We start from the raw sequence: 20835 nt of genomic DNA on the forward strand, positions 1-20835 counted from the left end.
GACAGCACATGGATGGAATATGTACTGCAAAATAACCTGAAAGGTCCCAAAGCTTTCTTACAACTTAAAAAAAATTCCCAGGTAGAAATAATAACTAAAGATATTTTTCCAAATTTTTCTTTGGAAGAGCATAATTATATTTTAAAGTGCCTTTAAATTCTTACATATGGGTTACAGTAATTGGATCAAGAGATGAATGATTTAAAATCTTAATTCCAAGTTGTGTGGTAGAATGATAAATAGCCAATAAATCATTTACAAATCTTAATATTATGCAAAAGGGCTTATGTCTTAATGTTAAACAAAAAGTACGTTTGAATATTTCCTAATTTAATCCCAACTGTGTTAAATGAGCATAGAAAAGTATTAGAAAGAATTACATCTATAATAACTATGATTTTCTTTGAGGTAAAGGAATTATTGAAAGAGATGGTGCTTTTGCTTTTTATGACCTTCAAATATTTCTATAATAATTTTGTGTTGGAATGGGAGGTATAGCTTGCATAGGCTATACAAGGCCATGAGTTCCCTCCCCAGCACCAAAGATAAATTAATAGCAAGAAAGATAAAATATGCACTTATTTTCAAATCTAAAATTTATATTTTTAGGGAGGCAAAAATAATAGGGAGGCAAACATGGAAGTCAAGAAGACAGACACAAAGCTAACACTGAAATTGACACAATAAATATTGCTTAGTTCCAAATTGTCAACCTGCTAAAATGAACATATTCATAAGTATCCAAAAGGCACGTACACCAAATCCTCTTTAACTTCTTAAATGAATGAACATTAAATAGTTCAATCCCACCCCAAAACAGCTTTTAAAGATGAGCATTAATTCATTTTTATTTTCATAATTCCAACACATAATATCTACATACAGAGTTGTTAAAAATAAAACACAAACACCTTAATTAGGATCACATTTGCGAGACTCCCTTGCTGATTTTCCATTCAAGGACTTTGTGAAATACTCTTAGTCATGTACAAAATGAAAGGAACTAAGAGGCTAATTACCATGAATTCTGTTTTCCTCTAGGTTGAATATGAGGTGGCTTGTTTTAAAGCAATCCAGAAGAAAGCCGTAGTGTTATGAAAGCTATCTTTCTGAAATAATTGTTGCAGAAAATTGTTTTATAGAGTAGCCACAAAAGAGTGGTACCTAAGGGAAAGTATCACATCTGTTTTTAAAAAAACTAATCTCAATTTGTTTGAAGATCAAAATCATTGGAATTATAAACATGTAATTTCCACCTTTGAAACATATAAATATTCTTTTTTTTGCCCTTTATGTATTTTTATTGCGAATTCTCTATCCATTTTCATATCCTTTAATTTTTAATTTTTATTTATTTATTCACTTTAATCCTGACCATAGCTCCCTCCGACCTCTCCTTCCTGTCCCACCCTTCCTCCCTCTTCCCCTATCCCTCTCCCCCATCCCTCAGAAAAAAAGGAGCCTCCCTACCTGCTCACCCCAGGTCATCAAGTTGCAGCAGGACTGAGAACTTCCTCTTTCCCTGTGACCTGGTGAGGCAGACCCACCAGGGGAGGAGTGATCAAAAAGCAGATAACAGAGTCCATGTCAGAGACATCCCCTACTCTCTTTACTAGGGTACCCACATGAAGCCTGAGCTGCCCATATGCAAGATCCAATCTATACATGGTCCTTGGTTGGTACTTCAGTCTCCACAAGCCCCTCTAGGCCTTGGTTAGCTGTCTCTGTTGGTCTTCTTGTGGAGGTCCTGTCTCCTCCAGGTCCTTCTATCCATCCCCCCACTTTTCCACAAGACTCCCTACACTTCACCCAATCTTTGTCTGTGAGTCTGCACATCTGTTTGGATCTGCTGCTCGATGTAAGCCCTCAGAGGACAACTATGCTAGGCTACTATCTATGAGCATAGCAGAGTATCATTGATAGCATCAGGGATTGTCTCTCTCACATGGGGTGGGTCTCAGGTTGGGCCAGGCATTCGTTGGACATTCCCTCAATCACTGCTCTATATTTATCCTTTTATATCTTGTAGGCAGTATAAATTTTGGTTCAAAGTTTTTGTGGGTGGGTTGGTATTCCCCTCCGTCCATTGCAAATGGGAGTGAAAACTTGTACAACCACTTTGGAAATCAATCTGGCACTTTCCCAGAAAATTTGTAATAGCTCTACCTTGAAACCCAGCCATACCACTCCTGGGGATATACCCAAAAGATGCTCCATCATACATCAAGGACATTTGCTCAACTATGTTCAGAGAAGCTTTATTCTAATAGCCAGAATCTGGAAACAACTTACATGTCCCTCAACAGAAGAATGGATAAAGAAACTGTAGTACAAAAAAAATTTTAAAAGGAAGGGAAGAAACTGTGGTACATTTACACAATGGAATACTACTCACCTATTAAAAACAAGGAAATCATGAACTATGTAGGCAAATGGATAGAACTAGAAAAGATCATTTTGAGTGAGGTAACCCAGACCCAGAAAGACATGCATGGTATGTATTCACTTATAAGCATATTTTAGCCATATAATACAGGATAAGCATACTACAATTCACAGACCCAAGGAAGATAAGTAACAAGGAAGACCCAAGGAAGGATGCTTAAATCTCACTCGGAAGGGGAACTAGAATAGACAGAGGTATCATTTGAAGCAAGGGAAAAAGGAAAGAGGTTAGCTCACAGAGAAATGAGGGTGGAGATCAGGCCTGGGGAGAACAGAGGCGAGGCAGGGGGAAGACAGAGGGCCTGCAGAGAGAAAATAAACCATGAGTGGGAGCATCTCTGTGAGAAGCTAGAGACCTAAGTCAGAGTAGACTTCTGGGAGGATAGATGTGTGACTCTAGCTGAGACTCCTAGTAGCAGAGGTCATGAAGACTGAAGAGGACATCCTCTAACAAGACAGAAATATGTAAATATTCTATGAAGCAGAATTAAAAATAGTAAGAATTCTGAAAATATTTAAAGTAAAAAGGCACAAAGAAATACAACTATGTATCTAGCTGTTCTCTACAGTGGACAAACAGGTTAATTTAAGACACAATACTTTTAGTCTACATCTCTATTGGGATGTATGGCCAAAAACCAGTTAAATTTCAATTATATAATGAACATATCACTTTTCATTATAACTATGTCTCATGCTTTGGGTTAGATATACTTATACTGAAATTACCCATTATTTATCCAAATGTCCAGATTCTCTTGGTGTCCTTTCATAGACAGGTAAACTAGTTAACAAATGCACAAAACATTTCTCATACTTTTATAACTTTCAGTGAGTCTATATTCATCTTAAAATCACCTTTAAGTGAAAGAGCCAAATATTTTTTGAGACAAGGCTTTATGTATCCTATGTTAGTTTTGAACCTTCTATGATCTTCCTGCCTCCACCTCCCAAGTACTCAGTTTACAAGTCTGTGCCACTGCACCTGGTTTTATGCAGTGCTGGGGGCTTCTTGAAAACTTCAATGATTCTGTCAACTGAGTGGTGACCCTAGCCATTTATCTTTGTTAATAGATAAAGACTAAGGGGCAATATTAATGTGATAAAGAATAACAAAAAATCATTTAAGGACAAGGTAAGTTGGAGACTTAAAAATAAAAATTTTCTTTAAGGTGGGTTGTATTGTTGCTAATTGACTGACATCATGAGAGAAAAAACACCAGAAGCCATTTCTTCTGTGCCCAGGGTGTTGCACTGACAACAAAGAAATTATGTAAATCATTTACAGACTGAGTTGTATTCAGATTTTCTGCCTTGGATTGTTATCAAATGCATGACTTGGTCATTTTGTTTTCCTTTAGAAACTCCTTCTGCAGACCTGAAACTACATAAAAGGCAGTTACAGCAGAATTCAAATGTGAAAGCTGGGAATGGTAGAAAAAGTCATAGGGAAACAAATGGCATTTCTTATCATTGATCTATTTTTTTCTTCCATTGAAGCATTGTTTTTAAAGAATATCAAGCTGTTTACCCTGAGTCATTTCAACATGAACCTGGAGTGGGTAAGAAAGAAAAATAACAATGTCATCCTTCTGAATCTCTGTCACATTTCAACTGAAGGGAAGGGGGATTGAAGAATTAACTTTCTTCTTTGGGGGAGGGAATTTAGGTAAGAGGGAGAGAGTACTATGAGAGTGAGCAAAAATATCACAGCAACAGAACACATGGTGAGTGGGCAGAGTGGGAGAACACTACAGAAATGGATATGCATGACCTCACCGTGAGCATTCCTAAAATAGCCTGGAAAGATGGGAGGATTGACAGCTTACTCAACACTGTGTCCAGATGCACAGAGCAGACCAACAGCTCCATAATCATTCCTGGCCTGTCAGCTTCATTGAAAACAAGTACTTAAAACTCAAGAGAGTTTTGTTCAGAGAACCAAGTATATGCCTTTAAAGTGTATTTTTCCCACTTAGCAACATGCCTGAAGTAGATTTCTCTTTTAAAGCCAACACGGTCATATCCCATATGCAATATATGGGTACTACTTTGCAGAAAACTACTAGCTAAGGAAAGGAGTTCGGGTTTTTCACGATGAGAATTGTAGATTAGAGATTTACAGATCAAATAATGCAAGCCTCAATTCTGACAAGCTCATTTTCAATTTGGAGGGAAGACCAAAATCACAGAAAGTTGCAAATTTCATTTAAGAGATTTGAAGGGTTGAAAATTGCCATCTTTACAAATGCTTGCTCCATACATTCAGATTGGCAGATGTTTTCTAGTCTACCATTTGATCCACACAATAACTCTCTGAGGAGGAGCTTTAAGGAATTCAACATTGGAGATGCAAACAAAAAAATACCATCTCAGTGGGGGTGGGCACTCATGAAGTACTGAGGAGCTACTGGTAGTTGATAGCTGCTAAGGGAGAAAGATCATTCTTTGGGAGTGTGGCCACTAGTAGTAGTTCCCATGAAAGGTTCTCCCACCTATGCACATATGGGCAGCACTAAATGAACTGAATAAAACAACAATGAAAAAGACAAAAAGAAGATATGAAGCTGGGAGGTGGACATGGCGGGGGCACATGTCTGGGGGAAGTTGAAGGGATAAATATTGAGCATATTTTATTGTATATATGTATGAAATCATCAAAGAATAAAAACCTGCTCCTAAGAACTACTTCACATAGTAACAAGTGACTTGATTTGCTGACAGAGGTGTAAAAACTAATTGGCATCCTCATATGCATATTCATATCCCTAGCAATTCGTTGCCCAAGTTTTTGGTCCACAGTAGCTGCTGAGCAAGTGTCAGTGAAGGCAAGTGGTACTGATGTATTAATAAGTGCTGCAGATGAAGAAACAACATGAATTGTATGCCACTCAATGTACTACCTGTGATTTCAATGCTTGACACAGGTAGCAGTTCAGAAAACAAAATGAGTAAACAAGCAAGAGACAAATAATATTGGAGTGCTTATTACATGTCTGGTGCTATAGTTATTTCCCTATACAAATCTCATGATAGCTTTGTTATTAGGTTGAATCTTTTAAAAAGCTAAACTGAACCAAACTATCTCGAATATTTACAACACACCTAATCTTTTCATTGTTCACCTGGTAAGGCATAAATCTAATGGTTCCTTCAGAAATCTGAAGGGAGGGAACCCCATGGTGGTTTTCACAGGCTAAAGAAAAAAGAAAGGAAGGGTGGAAGGGAGAAAGGGTGGGAGGGAGGGAGGAAGGAAGGAAGGAAGGAAGGAAGGAAGGAAGGAAGGAAGGAAGGAAAGCAGCTGTTAATTTTGAAAAAGTGATGCATTCTAGGACAGTGTGGAAGAACGAGCCAATGCACAGAGAAAGAAAAGTCACATGAGGAAAGTGTGTTAATGAGGAACCATAACAACGCTGACTGTAACCAACAGGTCACAAAATCTCTGTGGCTTTCTATAGCAATTCCTTGTCCACGTGACAGCTAAAAAGTATGTTCTTCACTTTAGTGGTGTTGCCTTCAGACATCCAAGGTTTGGGTTTTTTTTTTTAATCTCTTTTTAAGGGTCCCAGTGCTCTGAAGCCTACTGGAAGACAACAGGAAGTTTGAAGAATGAAGAAGAATTCTAGACATCGTTCTACTTATTTCAAATGTAATACCTAGTCACTATAGCCACTTCCCTTACTATGGCTACATAAAACAGCAAATGGTGCTTGAGAATGCAATCCAGCAGTGTGCCTGGGAGAAAGAGAAGATGAGACAGCCTCAATTACAGCATGCACACTGGAACTGCTGCCATCTGCCAAAGAAAGCCCTCATTGCTCTCTTGCAGCTCAGTCTCAGGTATCATTTATCACTGACCATGACGGCGAGAGCTGACTGAAAGGGTAGTAATCAAACATAATATTCCCCCCAGTATTAGCAACCACCTACGGTCTGTTCCATGCGTGTCTGCCTTCCACTAACACTGTATTCTCATCTGGGAACATGTAACTTTTTAAAGCAATGTAATGAGCATGCAAAAATCATCTCTTCAAGGGAACGCTGCATAACTCCTAAGAGGAAAAAAAATGTCAGAAAAAGGAAAGGTGCATGGAAACTCAACTACAGGAAAGAACATTTCTTTTATAATCATGAAAGGACAGGAAAATAACAAAAGAGGTAAAATACAATCAGAAGAGATTTGAGTAAGTATAGAGCACAGAAGGGTGAGGTGCTAAGAATGCTTGAAGGTTCTGTGGCACTGGGAATGGGTGTGGACCTTGTGTGTGCTACACAAATACCCTGCCTCTAAGCTATATGCATAGCCCCAAAAATATTTTCTTCAAGAGATTGATGTGAAACATGAGGATATAAGGAAGTAGACAGAGAGCTAAAAACAAATTTGTCCATCAGCACCCTATATGCCCTCCAAATAAGATAATGAACGCTAATGCAAGCATGATTGACAAAGATATTTAAACTAGGGTTTTTTTTTTGTATGAAAAGAGTATTGCTCAGTTACAAGGCAAAAACATTTACTCATCTAACGAATGGTCTAAGTTATTCTTGTAAATTCCAAAAGATAAGAGAGAATACTAAACCTATAAGGCCCAAACTGGTGTCTGTGTCTGTGAACCTTATCCTCCACCATCACTGTCAGAATGTAGCTTCTCCCCTCACCACACTGAAATCTTTTTGATCAATGTCACAACAGCAATCTCTACCTTACCAGGTAGTCTGTCAGCTCTCCATCCTTAAACGTATTGCCTTCTCGGCTGTATTCAAAGCAGTTGATCACTCTCCTTGAATAGGTTCCTCTCTTGGTTTCAATGATGCCATGTTTTGCCTAGCCTGGGTTCATTCTGTCTTACTTGGATGGACTCAGACACTCATTTTGGTAGTATTAAATACCATTAATATTTATTTTGCTTCTCTTAATATTGTACCTCTCTAGGTGTGTGTGTGTCTGTGTGTGTGTGTGTGTGTGTGTCTGTGTGTGTGTGTGTCTGTGTGTCTGTGTGTCTGTGTCTGTGTGTGTGATTTACATAACTGTGCAAGCTCATGCAGCTATCAGGGCAGGATGTTATGTGCCTTTCCCCAATGTTTTCTGCCTTACTGCTTCGAGACAATCTCTCCCTGAACTGAAAAGTTCATTATTTCAGATAAGCTAATTGACCAGTGAGCTCTTGGGGTCTACCTGTCCCCACCTCTTCACCCTCCTACACACTCTGCAGTCCTTTCATTCCCCTTCTCAATGCCCAGGCTGTAATTATAGCCATGGGTGGCCAAGCCTAGATTTTTTTATATGGGTTCTGGGGAGTCAAATTTAGGACCTTTTGCTTACAGAACAAGTGTTTTTTTCTACGGAGCCATTTCTCCTGACCATCAATAAGTCTACTTTTTGAAAAGGTCCTCCAAATTACTGATGTATGTGAAAACAACACTTATGGCTCTCTTTCTCCATAATACCAGTTTCTCCATGTGCCTTTCTCAACTTAAAAGATGACACCATTAGTCACTTAGTTGGTAAAGCCAAACTATAGGGTTATCCAAGTTTTCTTTCTACATATTATCCTATAGCAAAGCCTTTTAGCTCACTGAACATCTCAAATTGGATCCGTCCCCCCACTGACACTGATTCCATCAAGACCACAACATCATCACCTCTCACAATCCATATTGCCTTTCACTATCAAAATCTCTTTCCGTTTTAACTCTTTTTTAAAAATCTATTTATTTGTTTATTCTCTCTACATCTTTGTCATAGACCCATTCCTCCCCATCTCCCAATTCTACCCTCCCTCCTTGTCCCCCTCCCCTGTTCCTCAGAAAGGGGAGACCCCTTTCCCATCCACTTCAGCTCAAGTCCTGTCAAGATTGCATGTGTCCTCTTTCCTTTTGGCCTGGCAAGGCAATCTTGCCAGGGGGAGTAATTGAAAAGCTGGAATGAGAGTCCATATCAGAGAGAGTCCCTCCCTTACTAAAGAATCCACATGAAGCCTGAGCTGCCCATCATCTACATCTGTGTTGGAGCCTAGGTCCAGTCCATGCAAGGTCCTTGGTTGGGGCTTCAGTCTCAGCAGGCCTCTCTGGGCCCTGGTTAGTTAGCCCTGTTGGTCTTCTTGTGGAGCTCCTGTCACCTCAAGATCCTTTTCTCCTTCCCCCTAATTTTCCACAATGTTCCCTTATGCATCAGCCAATCTCTTTGGAGTTCTGTAAGCTTCTTGTATGTTTATAGGCATCTCTTTCTTTAGGTTGGGGATGTTTTCTACTATGATTTTGTTGAAAATATTTTCTGGACCTTGGAGCTGGGAGTCTTCTCCTTCTATTCCTATTATTCTTAGGTTTGGTCTTTTCATGGTGTCCCAGATTTCTTGGATGTTTTGTGTCAGGGACTTTTCAGTTTTAACATTTTCTTTGACTAATGTATCAATTTCTTCAATCGTATCTTCTACACCTGAGATTCTCTCATCCATCTCTTGTATTCTATTGGTGATACTTATGTCTGAAGTTCCTGTTCTCTTCCATAGGTTTTCCATCTTCATTATTGCCTCAGATTGCGTTTTCTTTGTAGCTTCTAATTCCATTCTTAGGCCTTGAACAGTTTTATTCATTTCTTTCTCCCCTTTGATTGTATTTTCCTGTAATTTTTAAAAGATGTATTCAAATTCTTCATCTGTTTGATTGTATTTTCCTGTATTTCTTTGATGGATTTGTTTCCTCCTTTGAGGCCTTTATTATTTTCATAACCTCATATTTAACATCTTTTTCTTGCACTTCAGGTGTCATAGTATCTACAGGGCTTGCTGTGGTAGGATATCTAGATTTGAGTGGTGACATATGGACCTGGGTTTTGTTGCTTGTGTCTATATGCTGACCTCTAGTTATCTGGTTATTTCTGGTGATAGCTGGCCTACTGGTCTCTGATGTCCAGGCAGTTCAAGAGGGGTAGGAGAGAGCTCTTTGATCAATGTTGCACAGGCCAACACAGGCCCCCTTGGATTGCCAGATGTGGGCCAGAGCCAGAGTACTGCTCACCTGAGCTGGCCTTGTCCCAGGTGAGACGGGTAAGTCTAGAGTCAGCAGGGAGAGGGCTCTAAACTGAATGTTGCTTGGGGCCCACCACTGGCCTCCTAGGAATGGCAGACAATGCATGTTGGGTCCTGCCTGTAGGTCACTTCTGCTGGATGTGTCCCAGGTTGGGATTGGTAGATCAGGGAGATCATGGAGTAGGCTTTGGTATTATGAAGTCATCTGGGTATCAAATAGGCCCTGGCTTTACTGAATCAGATTCAGCATCACAGTTTGATGGCCAAGCAGGCATTGTGCTCCCTGCACTCAGACTTAGATGGGCTCTGACATCTTGGACCCATCTCCTGTATGCTCGTATTGTCCACCTGGTCTCCCCAGGGGGACCAATAGAACTATGGATTGATGTTGGGATGCTGACTCCCAGGTATCTAGGTGCTGCCCTTGGGGAAAGGGTAGGGATCTGAGATTTGATTGTTATGCCCCTGGAACTAGGAACCCAAGTTTGTAAAGGAAGAATGCACTGGGTGTTTCGAGTCTGGAACTTTGTGCAAGACCTGGATACTGGGACTCTGTATGACTCCTGGGCCCAGTATTTAGGCACTGCTCTCAGGGAGTTCACGAGGAATCCAAGGTTTGGCTGTTGGAGCAGAGTGTCCCTGGCCTGGGGACCCGTGCTGTGTATAGGCAGATCTTACCGGGCACCCCAGGATCTTGTCCAACACCTAGACCTGGGAGACAGCTTCAGAGAGCCTGTAATTGTGCATCCAGGATGCTCCCTCCTATCCAGGAAACACCAACGTCGTTATTTTGGGATCAGTTGTTAGGTTATTCACCATATCCACAGTCTCTAGTCTTTTGCCACTCAGTTATAGAACACTATGGCCACTCCCATCTTGTTTTAACTCTTTGTTGTTTAAAAATTACTTTTCATTTATTAAATCAGAGAAATCTACAAACTATGTTAGACAATGTGATTACATCATTTAAACCCTCCCCAAATTTTCATTGTTCTTAAATCCAAACATTTAAGGATACATGTAGGATCCACGCTGTAAAGTACATTTCACAAAAGAAAATTGTAACCTACCATAACACTAGCCTTCTTCCTAGTCCCCAAGCAAAGCAGTTATCACATCTCTTCAAAGCTAGCTCCTATTTCATTCTATCTTTGTGTTATTTATTTTGCTGTTGATACTTATTGGAATCCTAGGTGTCCCACCCACAATCTAAAATTTTCCTTGTTAGTTTCCCTTTTCACTAGACTATAAGGCACATAAGGACAAAGGCTATATCGCTGTTGTTTGATGGTAGATCTTTTGTGCAGCACTAGCAGCATATTGACATGATGCTCAACACATATTTGTTAAATGAATGATTTTGTAAGTAGGGATTTTCAGACAATAAGAGTGGCAAAATGGGGCTCTGCTCTTTTGTTGTCCAAATCTTCCACCAGTACTGGCTCCTTGTGGAGGCCTGAAATCTCATGAGAAAATAATAGCACAGCAGACCCAGCAGAACTCTGGTCTGTTGCCAGGCTATGGTGTGTTAAATGGAAATCCAAATAGAGATATTGGGTTATAGAGGAGGGAGACTCCTAGAAAATAATGGAAGGGAGCAGGAAAATGTCACTATATGCCATTGATGCTCAGAGAGAATCACAAAATAAAAGTTTAAGAGCACTGTGTTTGGCTTTTACTTCCCAGCCCACAATAACCAAAGTGCAATCTATTCTTGGGTTGTAAGAATAGAGCAAATTTGGGAGTATTACAGACTTTCAGAGGCAAAGGGAAAGATTACCTAAAAATATTTTCACCTTTGCCAAGAACTGCTTCCAAACACAAACCCTCACTTGTCACACCTGCCCCATTTCCCCCTTTTCTTCTTCTCTACTACCTACCCCCTCACTGCACCACATACATCTGGTACCATAAGAATTAGTTAACATGCCCTAAGTAATTTCAGCTTTTCACACAGAAGTGTTCCAGAAATAAAAAGAAGGTGCTAAATTGTTACAAGCCGTTTCTACCAGAATTATTGTTGAGAGTTTCTATTTTTCTATTTTTGAGTTTTTACCCTTATGTTTTGTGGAAGATAATGCCAAAGCATGTGATATTTCACCATATGAATAGTTCTCAAATAAAGGACACAAAGCTAGTGTTATCTAGAGCCACAATTTCTATTTTCTCATGAAAATATGCATCAACTTAAAAGAAGAATAGGAATGTTTTTCTCTGTTCGTGGACTTTAATAGGCAAAATGTGAACTTTCTACAATATTGTGGGTCTTATGTTTTATATTTGAATTCCAATTAAGCTAACATTTACTGGAGAGCTACAGTATGTCAAGTATATTGACACCTGCTTTCACATATACCTTATTTAATCTTCATAAGAATTCTATGAGCTCAGTATCATTATACAATTTTAGAAAGGAAAAATGTAAAATAGGAATTTATGTAATTCAACAATGTTTTACAAAGGTCATGATGTTTAATATAACATATGGACAGAATAATAACCTTCCCAGAAATATATGCACATGATAGTCCCTGGAATATGTAAACGTCTTATTTTAATCTTAAAATCAACTTTGTACACATGTGACTAATTAAGGACTATCTACGTGATCCTTCCATAATTAGAAAGGTCTTATAGAAAAGGTAGACCAGAGTCAGAGAATGTGGAGTAACAGAAGCAGATGTTTGAGCAACACAGAGTTGAGAGGAAGGCCACAAACCAAGAGAAGCAGGAACCCTTCAGAAAGCAGACAAGGCAAAGTAAAAGCTTCTCTCCTCGAGCCTCCAGAAGGAACGCCAATCTTGGAATTAGACCACAGAGATATTTTGGGGGTTTCTGATGTGCAACACAGTAAGTTAACTCATTTGCATTGCTTGAAACCAGTGTTGTAGTAGCTTGCTACAGCGGTAATTTGTTCATTCTACATCTCTTTTGCATCCACGTCTATTTCTATATTCAAGACAAGGCTACAGGCTCTAAATGTCCTGAACATTTCCATATAATGAGCATCTGTCACGGTGTCATCTGCCTGACATCTACCTAAAAAGTTATTGTTAGATTCTTGGGAAAAATAGAAGTGGCTCAAAATAGAGAATGTATGTTAGAAAGCCTATTCAAGTTCTTTGGTTGTTTTTTTTGTTGTTGTTTTTTGTTTGTTTGTTTGTTTCTACCCTAATTACTAGTAATCACGGGCCTATATTTGCTATGTGAACTGTATATTGTTTGTGATGGTAGTTGTTATTAAAGATCACTTAAACTCTGTGGAAATCACAACCACGATTCAAGCTTTATCTGATATCATTCATTTTCATGACAAAAGAAAGAGATTAATTTACTTAGATTTTGTATAAAGTTATTTCATTTCTTGTCTCCCTATATGAATACTTTCAGCACCTTTTGCAGTACTGCTGATTTGTAACATGTTTACAAAAACAAACACATGCTGTCATCCTAATGAGAAAATGATAGGCTGAGGTATTAACAGGCCTTTTGCAAAATTCACATCCCATCTTTGGGTTAAGTAAAATATTCAGAAACCTGCATGTTAAATGTAGTTCCCTCCCTCTAGAACACTTTATAGAATACTAAACACTGGATTTTTTACTAAAGGCCATGAAAGAACTAAATTTTAAAATCTTAACTTTTAGAAATAAAATATGTAAGCAAATTTTCAAGCATTATTAAATCCTCATCACATAAGAAACTCAGTGATCAATTCTTTCAACTCTATTCAGAAAGTTATTATTAGTTTCTCAAGAGAAAATGAAGTAGCTCAGACTAGAGAAAGTATAAGCTATAAAATCTACGTGGCTCCTCTTTTTTTTTAACCTATTCACAAGGATTCATAGGGCTAAATTTGGCGTGTGAAATGTGCAACTATTCATAACAAGGAATTCTTGCTAAAATTGCTCTCTTTGTTGTTTTGACCACTTTTTGTTTTTATACTTCAATTATTGCTTTATACTACCTACCCTTTCTCAAACCAGGTGGAAAGGGTGGAAGAATATAAATAAATTAATAAATAGCATATTGGATTCCATCAAACTTTAGTGTTTATTGATACCTTGATAGACATACAAGTTTATGCAAAAGCAGTGTTGCTCATGTGCTGTGACAAGCCTCCTCTGAGACAGTGGAAGTCTGGAGAGGTGAAGAAGGCACATATTTAATAACAAGATCTCAAGTATAAGCACAGAGAAATGGCATCTACATAGTAGAAGAGACTTTTTCAGGTAGCCCTCAAGCTTGAAGATGTCCATTTCCTGCTGAGATCCAGAATATGCTAAAAAAAAATCTTTGTGAAGAACTACGGAGATATAATACAAACAAATGTCTTGAACCAAAAATAAAACTAAGGGCCCTATGTTTGAAAAGTTTGAACTTTGTACAATTCATACAGTGGCTTAGAGGCAAATAGAGTTACTGCTAGAACTGGTTTAGGGAATTGACCAATCGGTGATATCATTAGGTACAATATACAGTAAGAACTAGTAACTAAGCAATACCATGAAAGGAGGCAGCTAAGCAGAGAAGAAAAGGTCCAGAGATGTTTTAAGTGGTCATTCTTAGGTAAAGCCTTCAGCAGTGCCTGAACAGGGCTAACTGGGAAGTAACTGCAAAATAAAATCATGCTTATAGTTGTTCATGTTTTGTAGCTGAACCTGTTTCAGTTCAAGAACACTTACTCCTTATTTCTTGATGATAAATGCTAAATTAAACACCTGAAATCAAAAGATAAGCAACATATAGTCTGAGCAGCAATAAAGTTTATAGCATAGCAACCATGTTCATAGCTGCCTTATTCATAATAGCCAGAACTTGGAAACAACCTACGTGTCCCTCAATAGAAGAATGGATAAAGAAACTGTGGTACATTTACACTATGGAATACTACTCAGCTATTAAAAACAAGGAATTTCCAAAATTTGTGGACAAATGGATTGAACTAGAAATTGTCATAATGAGTGAGTTCACACAGAAGCAAAAAGAGCTAAATGGTATATACTCACTTATATCGAGACACTAGTCCAAGGTGTACATCCCCATGAAAAACTGTACCTACCAGGAAAGTGGGTAAGAGGGGAGGACATCCTATTGAGACTTTAGGTGTGAGAAGCCTGGGAGAAAGAGGAAATAGAAGGATCCAGCGGGTCCTGGAAAACTACAGGCGAGTCTGGGCCCTGGGGTCCTCCGCAAACTGTGGCAACAGCCAAGGAAAAAATAGGCAGTAAACCTTGAACCCCTACCCGGACTAGCCGATGGACATTCTCCACTGTTGAGTGGAGAAGGAGATCTAACTTTCACACAAACTCTGGTGCCCCATATTTGAACATGTCCCTTGGATGGAGATGCCTGGTGGCACTCAGAGGAAAGATAATAGGTCACCAAGGAGAGACTTGATACCGCATGAGCATATTCAGGGGGAGGAGGTCCCCCTCAGACACAGACTTAGGGGAGGGGAGGGGAGTAGGGGGGAAGTGGGAGGAAGGGAGGAATGGGAGGATACATGGGATGGGCTAACAACTGAGATGTAATATGAATAAATTAATAAAAAATTTATTTAAAAAAGTTTATAGCATAGTAAAGAAAGTAGACAAATGAACAAATAAATTATAAAACTAGACTGTGGGAGAATCTCTCTAGATATTATGTCTGATATAGAGGCCAAACCCAAAAGGGTGTCTAAGGAAAGATAAGATAGAAGATAAATTTGAAGAACAGACATAATATTTGACTCAGAGAAGGGACAAAGAAGAGCTCAAGCAATACACAAAATATAGGAAAAATCAAGGAAACATGAAGTTGTGTATGTGCTTCATGTGAAAATGCAGAACCAAAGGAGGGTGGAGAGAAATTGGATTGCTTAGGAAAGAAATAGCATGGTCTTTTTTGCCTTTATATTTTCCTTTGGGGACAACAGATCATGAAATTGTTTCAGACCAATAATCCTTCTATGATCAATTAAGAAAAGATAGGGAAAAGAAGAAAAACCACATTAACTTGAATGAACCACCAAATTACCAAGGCATTAAGAATTTGCAGATACCTGTAATCCTAGCACTCAGACAGGCAGAGGCAGATGAATCTCTTGAGTTCAAGACCAGCCTGGTCTACAAAATGAGTTCCAGGACAGCCAAGCCTACACAGAGGAAACCTGTCTCAAAAAAAAAAGGAAAGAAAAGAAAAAAGAAAAACCAACAACAACAATAACAACAAAAAAGAATTTGCAGAGTTAAGATTCAAAAGATGGAAGCCAAGAGACATTGGGGAATACTTGTAAAAGGTGAAAGATTTATACAATCTGAAGAGAAACCAGAGTACGATTGTGGAATATTTATATCACTAAAGGGATTCCCAATTATGAAAGGGAGTGCAGCAGAGGGCTGGAGGGCTGGCTCAATGGTTAAGAGCACTGGTCGCTCTTCCAGAGGTCATGAATTCAATTCCCAGCATCTACATGGCAACTCACAAACATCTATAGCTGTAGTCCCATGGGATCTAACACCTTCTTCTGGCATGCAGATGTACAAGCAGAAAACACACACACACACACACACACACACACACACACACACACACACACACACGTATATGTTTAATACATAAATAAATCTTTTTTATCTTTATTTTTTAATAATTTATTCAGATTACATCCAGAGTGTTATCCCCTCACTTGTATCTTCCCGTTCCCCCTCAGTCTTTTGCTGTATTCCCCTCCCCTAGACCTCTGACAGAAGGGGACCTCCTCCCCCACCATATGATCACAGCCTATCGGGTCTCATCTGGATCAGCCTGGGGGTGATGGTGCACACCTTTAATCCCAGCACTTAAGAGGCAAAGGCAGGTGGATCTCTGTGAGTTCAAGGCCAGCCTCGAACCCCCTCCTGCCTGTGCATATATGTTATGGCTGAATAGCTTATATATTTCTACTATAATATGAGGTCTTTGAAGACCTTATCTATTTTTACCTTATCTATCTATAAAATCCTATCTATCTGTTAAACCTAGGATGTTCTTGTGATGAAAATAGACTATTAATTGACATGACCATTATTTGATCCACTAACAATTACCTTGTGTTACTTAATTATCCTAAACATCCTGCAATAGTATTTTCAAAGTATTGGAAGTAAACCTTGTATTATAATTGAATTGTATGAGTAAAATACCTCATCTTAGAGTAGAAATATATATATATATAATGTGTGAGAAGAATAATCTTATATTTGAATTCTATACAGTGTATCAAAGTTAAACTTATTTTGCATCAATATACAAAATTCTATACAAATGAATTGAAAATAACCTTGTGAGTAGCAATTAAGGCCTTAAGTTGAGGAGTAGATTCAATAATCTGCTTTTTGTCCTATCATCCCTATATATTTCTATATTCCCCCTTCTTTTTTTTCAACCCCTATCTTCAAACCTAAGAAAGAAAGATAAAGGAAAAGAGAGGCATTCCCAAGCCCAATTTCATTTTCTCTCTGAATAAAACCAATAATAATATAACCAATTCCAATGCAAACAACCATCTATAGTCCAAGAAAGCAACCAAAAATCTACCCAACCACCCCTTAAGGGAAATGGGGTGTTTTTATTTCTTGGTCAAGTTAATGATCACTTATGAGTTTATTTATCCTGAAATTTCATTGAGTTGTACATTTTAAGTGCTATATTTTCATTAGAAAGGTAATTTTTAAAAATATATTTATAAATACAGCAGCAGTAATATTAAAATAATAAACTTCAGAAATTTTTTTGGAAGTTTTAGAAGTATAAAGTGTGTTGATATTAACATTTGTTGCACATGCACATCACTGCTTTCAATCATTTTAATTTTTTTCTTTATTGACTTTGAATTTAACTTCACTTTAGCAACTGCATCAATTTAAAGATAGTTCTCAAGTTTGTAACCAGGATGTTAAATATGAGGGCATACTAAAAACTCAGAAATAGAAGATTTTTCTAAATTTGCTGAAGTTCTGAGTTTAAAGCAATTTTTTCAGAAGCCAAGCTTAAAATGTTTAAGAAAACTATTTTGACATTCCTGACTTTGAAATTTAGATTAGGAATGTTGAAGCCCAAAATGTACAAAGTAAATAATAAATCTTTCAGACTTCTGATTCAAGATAATTAAGTGAATTCAGATTTACCTCTTTCTTACAAAACTCATTGAACACAAAATATCAAAATAACCATTCCACAGTCTGTGAGAAGTCTGTGATGGTTGTCAGCCACAGACCTAAAAAGAACTAAATATCTAGTAGCTGTAAATTCAATCAGATTACACCACTGTGGTACCCAGGAAACCCTAATCCTTTACAGGAGCAGCAAACACAAAGATCTTGCAAGATTTTCCCCAGGAGAAGCTCAGCATAGCCACAAATCCACAAATCCAGAAGCAATGGAGCTGAAAGAAACTGGCTGTGGGCATTCAGCTGAGGACACTGGACGTGGTGACTGAGTTAATTTTATTCCTTAGTTCGGAATACTGTCATTGCCCCCATTCAAGACTCAGTTCTTACAGTGTTTTATTTTGTTTATCAATTTATTCTTACTGCTAATGACCATTCACACCTCCTTAATTTTTCCACCAAACATAGTTTTCCAGATATATGAGTGGCTGAGAGCAACTTGACAGATGTTGAGCATCACTACAGAGGATTCTGTAGTTGCACCTTTTACATACTCTGCTATGATTCTTCCAATATGGTTTCCCTAACTTCAATTACTACAAACAATGCTCTAATGAGCGCCTTTGATCATAACTTCCTTACAGACCTCTCTGAAATTTTCTCAGGGCTACCACAACAAAACTGAGCTCATATTGTGTACAGATGGTTAATTTGGCTTAAAGCTGCCATACCATTCATTAGAATGGCCATAACATTCTTCACTCCATACTTTGTCCAGAAACACATAACAGTTCTTTTTTCCCCCACAGACTTGATGATACTCATGTCTCAGTTTGCATCCCTGACAAGGGCAAAATGCTATCTCTAATTACTAATAACCATGGCTCCGTATTATGGTTTCTTCTTGTGCAAATTATTACTTTATTTTATCTTGGCTGTATGTGTACTGGGTTACCCATTTTCCTACTGATTTACAAGAGTGCTGTTTTTTTTCTCCCCATTATATCATCTGACTGCTCACTTTGCTCATATTTTCTTCACTGACTATAACTGTTTGGGCTTTCAAGATTTATTTAACACGTCTTATCCTCTTCAGTCACAATGAAACCCCTGCCATTATCTTCTATCTTCTAAACCTCACAGCTTTATCTTTTTACAATTACTTCCTTAAGGGTTCTTCATCTGGTGTCCGCTTTTGAAAATAGTATTAAGTAGCTTTGGCTTCATTTTTCTTTATATAGGTCAATTAGTATTTCCAGTATCATTTGTTAACTAGTCTAACGCTTCCTGTTGGTTTCTGGTGACACTTTCAGCACAAAGATTTGTCTGTGATATTTTAGCTCCATTCCATTGGTTATATCTTCTTCAACTACTTGTTTGCACATATTTTTCTCGCTGAGAAAATATCTGAATGTGTCATCATTTTTATTCTTTCTTTTTGGAATTTTATTCTTCCATAGTAATTTGGTGTCAATTTATATGCATTTTTTCTTTTTTATTTTTATTTTTTTTCTCCTTTATTAATTTATTCTCGTTACATCTCAGTGGTTATCCCATCCCTTGTATCCTCCCATTCTTCCCTCCCTCCCATTTTCCCCTTATTCCCCTCCCCTATGACTGTGACTGAGGGGGATTACCTCCCCCTGTATATGTTCATAGGGTATCAAGTCTCTTCTTGGTAACCTGCTGTCGCTTTTGTTGGCTTTTGTCCCTACACAGCACTAGGGAACCAGGAATGTTAAATGTGTAAGGAGGAATAAAACAGGAGGAATTACCTGTTTTATGCCCAGAAAGCTAAAAGTGGATATTGTTAATGACCTGGTGATTTTTTTGCTATCTGTAGAGACAGAACTCATCCACCTTGTACTATAGAGGCAGACCTCACCCAGAATGCTTATCACAGACATTTCCCTCCATAAACCATTATCTTTAGTTGCCAATTAATAGAACCCATCCTTAGGTGAGGATGTCACAATTATCTAATAGCTTGATGAGCTCTATGCTGTCAGTCAGAGACCACACTAGACTCTAAGCCTTTTAACTATAGACTCCACCCTCATGGTCACATGTACTTTGCAAAAGAGTTTTTAAGCAGTCACATACTCAAGACTTTTATAGTATGTGAAAGAACCAATAGGCACTATCTAAATAATGTTCTAAAAGGAAGGAATATTTCCTCAATTATTTTGGACCTTCTTTTCTGTCTTTCAATAGAGCTTTATTTTTTCTATAAAGGTGTGGTAGAGTTGGGAGTATACTAATTCTGAGGTACTGTAGAGCAGGAAATCAACACATAGTTTCTATAAAGGCCTAGACACCAATACTTCAGGCTTTGTGGGTCATAGAGTTACTGTTGGAACTACCAAGGTCTGCCATTGCTGCATAAAGGCAATTATTGATAATCTATAATGGGAACTCTCTAATACTTTTACTTACAAAAAAAAAGGTAGTTAGGTGATTTTGGCTCATGAGCTATTTGTTATTTAACAACCCAGGTTTATAGAGAGTTCTTTGGTTAGTTGATTTACTGTGCTTTCTTGATTTCATTTTAAATTTTAGCTTTGGTCTTGCTATTATAATTCTTATCATGAAGAAAGAAAAAACCTCATAGGCACTGTTGCTAGTGGAGAAAAATGAATACTATTGATTTCACAACTTGATCTTGTGTTCAGTAATCATATTTCTTGATTCTCTTGGTTTTTGCAGCTAGATGGTTATACAATGTATAATGGTTGCCTCCTCAGCTGCAGTCTAATTTTTATAATCTTATTTGCTCTTCCTCTTTTATAACCTTCATCTGGGAGCCCCCATGCTATGCTTCATAGTAGCTAGAAGAGAGACATCATTGGTCTTCAAATTTCCTCTAATGTTTCAATATTAACTCCAACATTCACAGCAGCTATTTGGTATAAAATCCTTCCCACAATAAGAAAAGAAAATATCCCTGTCCCATGAAAGTATTCACTTACCAGGAAACTGGGACAGAGCAGAAGACTTCCTATTGGGACTCTAGGTGAGAGAAGCATGGGGGAATGGGGAAATAGAAGGATCCAGAGGGTCCTAGAAACATACAAGAAGAACATTATGATGGGCAGATCTGGGCCCAGGGGTCCCGCTCAAACTATGGCACCAGCCAAGGACAATTCATGCAGTAAACTTCTAACCCCTACTCAGATCTATCCAATGGACAGGACATTCTCCACAGTTGAGTGGAGAGTGGGGTATGA

Source organism: Acomys minous (genome assembly GCF_964271855.1).
Source record: "Acomys minous genome assembly, chromosome: 7".
NCBI lineage: Eukaryota > Metazoa > Chordata > Mammalia > Rodentia > Muridae > Acomys > Acomys minous.